Genomic DNA, 7,640 nt, shown 5'->3' on the forward strand with positions numbered 1-7,640 from the left:
TTCTACAATGTACCAGTTCAGAGGCCCGTGAGGCTGTCAACAAACCCGGCCCGCCCCCCTTCACGCTCCCTCCCACCGCCCGCCGGTCTCGGACCTAATGGAGGAGCGGTTGCGGCGGCCGGGGAGGTAGCGCCGGGGCGGCCCGGGTCCGAGCCCCACTCCACTTAGCGCAAACTTGTTTGTCTCCGGTCGGCGCCGCGCGCTGGGCACCGCATCCTCTTAAGGTGGACTGGGGAAGTTGCGGCCGGCCTCCCTGGCCTCCTGGCTCCGGCCGCGGTCAGTCCCCGCTTCCCTCTGCCGACCGGCTGGAGGCGGCGAAGGAGTGGGGGAGTGGTGGGGACTCGGGGTGTCGGCCTTTGCCCCTTCCCAAGTGGCCCCGCCCCTGCTCCAAAGGAGGGCCCAGTTGGGGGTACGCTTGGGCCATAGGGGCCCCGATTCTGTCCGAGCTGGGCCTCGGTGAAGGAAAAGCAGGAAGTAAGTGAATGTGGGGGGAAGGGGGAGAGGAAGGAGAGAGTGATGGTACAAAAATAGCGTGTGTGTAGGAAGGATTTCAGTGCTGCCTGGAAAAGAGGCGCAGAGGAGAGGAAGACTGCGAGGAGGGCTGTGGCCAGGAAACTAGAGGGGAAGGGTCCTCACCTCCCTGAGGAGGTGGGCGCTCTCTGCCAGGTGCCTCCCGGTGGCAGGCTCTGGGGGTGCGGGGAAGGGGGGCTTGACGTCCTGGGCTCCAGGAACATGACAAGTAATGAGTAATAATATGAGGGCAAAGGAGGGGAACAGAGGCAAGAGGCTTGGAGCTGGAGAGGACAGAGCCTCAATACGTCTCTGTCTTTCAGGCTTCCTGTCCCCCTCTCCTCCTTCCTCTTTCTCTCCCCTTGTTCTTAAGCTGAGCTGCGTGCCCAGTAGCAGCCAGGTCAGTGACGGTGAGTGGGAGTGCTGGTCACCTGGCAAAGGTGGCTCAGGACAGTGGGAGGGAACGGAGTCCAAGGCTCTCTGCTAATGGGGCTTGGAAAGCAGCCACATCCCATTTTGCTTGGCGGCAAGGCTGTGAAGTAAAGAATATGAATGAAGCCACAAAAGGGAGCCCAGAGAGGAAGCGGACTTGCCTCAGGCCACACAGCAAGGCCAGGGGTAGCGACAATTTTGACTTTCTGAATCCCCGGCTAAATAGAGACCTTTGCAAAGAGATACCCTCACTCCCATCCCAGCCTCCCTGTGGGATGCTGGTCCTGGACTTGTGCTAAGAGAGAGGCAGGCCGGGCACGGCTTGAGAGCAGGGACCAGACTCCCTGGTTCCAATCCTGCCAGCTACCTCTTACGAGCTGTGTAGATTTGGGGTGCTTCACCTTCCTCATCTGAAACGAGGCCAACCTGAGTATCTACCTGAAAAGGCTGGAGTGGGGATTGGGTGAGTTAATGCTTGCACAACACTTTAAAGAGTGTCCAGCATGTCCCAAGTGCTCCATAGCACTCGACAAATAAGTAAAGTGTTTGACAACAGTCCTGGGGAGCCCACAGGGTTCTGGGCAGTATTTGAAGTACAAGGGGATTTTTTTTTTCCTGTGGGTATGGGAGATACAAGCAGGAACCCTCACAATGTTCCTGTCCATGAGGCATTTACATTCTAGTGGAGAGACAGATAAGTAGACAAGTAGAAATAATTAATGAACAACAGAAGATTGAGCTCAGAGAGTGAGAAGGGTGTGCTAATTTAGATAAGGGTGAGGCCTCCCTGAGAAGCTGGGAGCTGAATCACAAGGGGTAACAGGGTGAGGGTTTGGGGACTTGCTGTTCCAGGAAGAGGGAGCGGTATAGATAAAGGCCCTGGGGCCAGTTTGGCTGGAGGGGAATGAGTGAGCGATGGGGGAGAGTGGTCCAGGTAGGTGGTCTTGCAGGCCTTGGTAAAGCAGGCGTTTATTCTGCAGATAGGAAGTCATTGGAGGGTTTAAGCAGGAGAGCACCATGGTGTGATCCATATGTGTAAAAGGCCAGGCCAGCCTGGTTTCCAGTGGAGAGTGGGCTGCAGGGAGGGGAACACGGAATCGGAGCACCAGTGAGGAGGTTGTCCTGGGATCCTAGTATCTGAGTGGGAGGTAGCGAGTCTCTAACTCTTCAGGCCACATCTGGCAGAGACCATGAAGGTGACCAGCTGAGACTCCTGGAGAAATCCATTATTAGAATCCATCTGGGTGGGAATGGGGGCCGGGGCTGCTGATGAAGGTCAGAGATGAGGCAGACCCTGGCCTGGGCTTCCAGAAGGTTCTGCCATTCCCCATTCCCCAGGGCAGACACACACACACACACACACACACACCCTGCCTGGGATTAGGAGACGGCGGATTAGGGAAGGATAATAATTGAACCACCTGCTATTTATATATAGCACCTCCTCTGGCAAAGGACCCAGCAGGGGTTCCCAGCACTAGGGCAGTTTCACTGTCCCAGGAGGGGGCCTAGGCCTTGTTTTCTTGCTCCAGCATCCATAGGAACATCCCCCTTGGCCAACCATCAGGGGTGGGAAGTCACTGAGACCAGTGGGCAGCCGGGTAGCCTGAGGTTGCGGGAATTTGTTTGAAGTCACAGTGAGATTATGGCAGACATAGGAGGCCTCTGGGCTGCCCTGGATTAAAATTGAGTTGCCTCATACATACATGATTCATTCATGCAATCAACAGTATTAATTATGCGTCTACTATGTGCCAGGCTCCGTGCTAGGTACTGAGGGTGCAGCAGGTGGGGAGAAAAAAAAAACGACAGACAGAAACTCCTTCCCCAAGGGACTGACATTCGAGCGGGGACAAACAAGCAAATCAGTATGTACACTATTTAGTCTGTCCGATGGGATAAAGCTATAGGAGGAAAAAAAGCAGAGAAAGGGCCCAAGAGGGCCAATGAGAGGGAAGGGCCTCAGAGGAGGTGATATTTAAGTGACTACCGGAAAGACTCGACAAGGGAAGCCAGAGGCAGCTGCATCCCTGCATTGCTCCGACTCCTCTCTGTCACTCCTGGTGCGCCATCTGTCAGCAGCACATCCCACTGGCTGGACCATCCCTTCAAATCCAGAACCAAACCCCTTCTGAGCGCCTCCACAGCTGTTACCGCCCTGGTCTAAGCCTCCACCATCTCCCTCCTGGGCACCCTCTTCCTCCATCTATTCTCCACTCAGCAGCCAGAGGGATCTTTTTATAGAAGCCGGACCATGTCCCTGCCCTGCTGGAAAGAACTCTGGAATGAGCAGGAGGAGGGGAGCACCAAGGTTCTTTGAAGCCAAGACTCTGCCCACTTGACTGATGAGACTTGGGGGAAACTTTTTTATGAGCCTCAGTCTCTTCATCTGTGAAATAGGAATAACCAGGTCTCCCTGGTCCCAGGGGCAGTACTGGCACAGGCGTGAAAGCAGCCATAGTGGGAGCATCTAAGGAGTTTGCCTCTGTGGGGGAGGGGGGTGATGGCACCCCTGTGTGTGCCTGGCCCTTCTACATGCATCATCTCCCTGATGTCACTCCGGTGTGTTCCCAGAGGTCGGGAAACAAGGCCGGAGGCAGAAAGTGACTTGACCAGGGTCACTCTGCCAAGGCATGCTGGAACCTGCAGGGACCCAGTTCTGCCTGGCACCAGCCCTGCCCAGGCTCGGCTCCTCACTTCCTGGAACCCTGGGCTGGCGTCAGCAGGCAGGCCCGCCAGGCCGCTTTTGTCTGGGGCCTGTCAGGAGGCTGGAGCTGCCAACGACCTATTTTTCTGGGCAAGAGGAGCCATTTGGAGTGAGAGGCCTCAGCTTTGGAGCCAGAACAATAAAAATAAAAACAGCTAGGACTCCTGGGCAGCCTGGACCAGGGAACCAACAGCCCCAGAGAGGAGCTGCTGGCAGCCTGGAGAGTAAACAGGGCAGGGGCAGGAGGTGGGGGGCCCTACTGCACAGCGCCCCCCACCCCCGCTTCGGTTCTGTTCTCTGACTTTATCTCCAAGGCTCCTGCCACCCATTTTATAGCTGCAGAAACCAAAGTTCAGAGTGATAGTGACTTGCTGGGGACACACAGTTACTGAGGGGCTGAGCCAGTTAGGGTTGGAACTCAAGTTCTTCAAGTAACAACAATTCCTATTTGTTCGGCATCTACTATGTATGCTTCACAGGCATGTTCGTGTGACATATTCACACCGCACCTGGGAGAGCTGCTAATAATTCATTTTACAGATACGAAAGCTGCTTTAGAGAGAGGTTTCTGCTCACAGGTCACCCCCTCAGAGAGGCCTTGCCAGACCACCCACCCAGTTAAAACAGTCACCCCCCCCCCCATCCCAATGCACTCTATCCCCTTCCCTATGTTATTTTTTGTCTTCAAAGCACACATCATGACCGGCCTGTGTTGTCTGTCTTTATTGCATTTTGTCCGTCTCCTTAACTAGCCACAGCTCAGTGCAGCCCAGGGCCCAGCACCTGGCCCTGGAAACACATGTATGGCTCAAACCTCAATGCTGCTTAAAACTAGTGGTGGGACAGTTACATTGCCCATCTGTGCCTCACCTGCCCAGAGTCAGGTAAGGGTAGAACCTTGTAAGGGTTAAATGAGTGACTATAGGAAAAGATGTTGGCTATTGCCATTGTTTTCTCCCAGCAATGCAGCCCCAGGGCCTTCAACAGCAAAGAGTAGGTTTCAATAAATATGTATTCATTTTAAAAGTGACCTGCGCAAGATCACATGGTAAGACATCAGCAAGTCTGGATTTGAAGGTGGGTGGGTCTCTCTGAGCCTGTGCTCAACGCACCTCACTTTATAATCACCTCTTCACAGCATGCCCCTCCCCGTTCCTCCTCCACCCCCCCACCCCCACCCCGCAATCGCCACCACCATAGCTGCACAGGACTCAGAGCTGTGGTTTCCCAAGTGAGCAGGCACCAGTGTCACCTGGAGGGAGTTGTTAAACTGGGATCCTAGAATTGCTGATTCACAGGTCTCGGGGGAGGTCTGAAAATCTGCTTTCCTAACAGTCCCCAGCTGATGCAGATGCTGCTGGTCTGAGCTCAGCCTCTGAGAACCACTGAATAGACTGGTGGGAATGGGTCATGAGCTCAGCCCCAGTTTTCCTGTTTGTCCACCTCTCTATCCCTGTTTTCTGTCCTCCCCCTGCCAGGCAAAGCAAAAGGGTGACAGCACTGGCTCAGAGACAGCAGCCAGTGCCCTGAAGCTGAGGGGCTGTGACAGGTCACAGAGCCAGGGCCCAGGGGAGCCATGCTGTAATTAATGCTTTCCTGGGGAAGTCAGCGACTCAGCGGCAAGCAAGCAACTCTCCGAGCTCATCGGGGGTGGGACCACGCTGTCAGGCCCTAAACACTGTTCTCAGGCTCTAGGGATCTGACTCTGCCAGGAGCTGAGCCCAGCTGTGCAGAGCTGAGCCTTCCCCTATACTCCTGGTCCGGGGCCCCCTGCAGGGTGGTGATGCAAGGACTGTCGTCTAGACAGAGAGCTGATTGCCTCACTATACACTGGGAGTTCAAGTGCTGACTCTGCCCAGTGATAATACTACCCAGTGATAATAGCACAATGTAGGAGCACTTATTAAGCTCCAAGCCTAAAGGATTTTAGTGGATTTTCCTATACTTTTCACTCCCTATAATTCTTATCCCCACTTAACAGATGAGAAAACTGAGGCACAGAGAGGTTAGGGGACTTGTGCAAGAGCACACACCTTGTGAGCTGCAGAGTTAGGCTTTGAATCCAGGTGTTCTCATTCCCCAGCCCCTGCCCCCAACCTCTATACATTCTGACTTTGAGCCTGGGTGGCCCCACAGTGCCCGCTCTGGTCTCCCTCAGTCATCAGGGGCTGGCTGATGATTTCTGGGCCCTCTGGCTTGATGATTGCTGGGCCTGCTGAGGCGCTGTAGGCATGGAAGGATCTGGTGAATGAAATGATGAATGAACAGATGAGTCTCACTCTCTCAGTTGTGATGAGACACCGGAGCTCAGGGCTGAGAGCTCCGGGCTGTGCCCCTCACCACCTGTGGGATCTTGGATGGGTCGCAGCCTCCATGCTTCTCTGAAAACAGGTTGAGGGCAAGATTCATGGCTACAAAGGGAAGAGGGGCGGAGCTGGAGGGAAGTGACAGACAGATGGAATCAGCAGACTGCAGCTGAGAACCATGGCTGGCGCTTGCCTCTGTCCCATCTTCTCCATCCCAGTTTCACTCATGCAGTTGCTCAGGCAAAATTCCTTGGTGTCTCCCTAGAACCCTCTCTTTTTCTTCCTCTCCACTCACAGTACTGCCAGCCAATCACCGGGGCCTTGCCTTCTAAATAAACTCATTATCTGACCAGTCCTTACCGCTGTATCCCCTCTGGTCCCACCCACCTCCATCTCTCACCTCCTCACTTGCTTCCTGCTTCCTCACTGTACTCCCCAGCTTGTCCTTCCTTCCGCCTAAACCTCCCAATAACCTTGCCTCTAAACCCCCAAGGTCTTAATGTGGCCCACGAAGCCCCTGTGATCCCACCCTCTGCCCCCTCTCTGACCTTGCCTCCCTCCTCTTTCTCTGGCTCACTCCATTCCTTGAACATTCCCCAGGGCCTTTGCACTTGCTGCTCCCTGTGCACAGTGTCCTCTCACCCAGCTGGCAGCCTGGCTTGCTCTGTCCCTTCCTTTGGATCTTTGCCCACAAGTCCCTTCCTTGGAGAAGCCTGTCCTGACCACTCTATCTAAAGGGGACCCGTCATATCTCACCCCCTTACCCCACTGGATTTTCTTGAAAGCATACAAGTCTGATAAATTCCTTGGCTGCTGTGCCTTTCCCCCACTCAAATGTGGGCTCCGTGCAGGGTCTTCGGTCTCCAGCGGTGCCGGCACAGAGCAGGGCCTCCGCGAACGAGTGGAAGATGCCGCTAGAGCCAGCAGATCTGTCCGCCAGCACTGGCAGCTCGGCCAAACGTGCAGGCTCCTCTGCCCTGATGGCCCAGCTTGGCCTGGGTTTCCTGGAGGAATAGATGCCCTCGTTGAACTTGGGTTTCCTTCCCAGGCAGGGACGCCAGGGCTCCTGTTGGCCTCGTTCCTGCTCCTGAGAGGAAGTATCTGTCTCCGGCGGCAGCGGCCCTGCTCTCAGGGAAAACCAAAGCAACTCACACCGCTTTCTCCGCTCCCAGCTTCTGAGGAGCCGGCACTGTGGCCTCAGGGAAGCAGGTGGCCTTTATAGTGCCATTGCCCCTGGAGCGAGGGGGAAGGTGGGGTAGGAGGCGCCTCCAGAGGTCATTTCCTGAGCTCTTGGGCCTGTTACCTCGATGGACTCCCACAGTCCGCTGAAGAAGGCTGGGCGTGGATGCTGGCCTCACCTGACTGAGGTTTGCACCATTCACGGCCCCCATTTGTACAGATGGGCAGACAGAGGCTCCGTGATGGGCAGAGACAGACCACCTGGGCTGCATATTGGGTCCATGGCAAGCAGAGGGGATGAGCCCAGATCTTCTGCCACGAAATCCCTTATTCTCCTCCTTTTCCTCACTCTACCCCTCTCCAAACGCCTGGGGCACTGGGTGCTTCATACCTGTGATCCCACCTTTGGCGTTTGTCCGGCCAAGAAAGCAGTAACTGGCCCCTAAATGGATAAGAAGACTGAGGCACAGAGAGGGCAATGGAGAGGCCCATCTCATCGACTGGAA

The sequence above is a fragment of the Myotis lucifugus genome, unplaced genomic scaffold (assembly GCF_000147115.1).
Source record: "Myotis lucifugus unplaced genomic scaffold, Myoluc2.0 scaffold_60, whole genome shotgun sequence".
Taxonomy (NCBI): Eukaryota; Metazoa; Chordata; class Mammalia; order Chiroptera; family Vespertilionidae; genus Myotis; species Myotis lucifugus.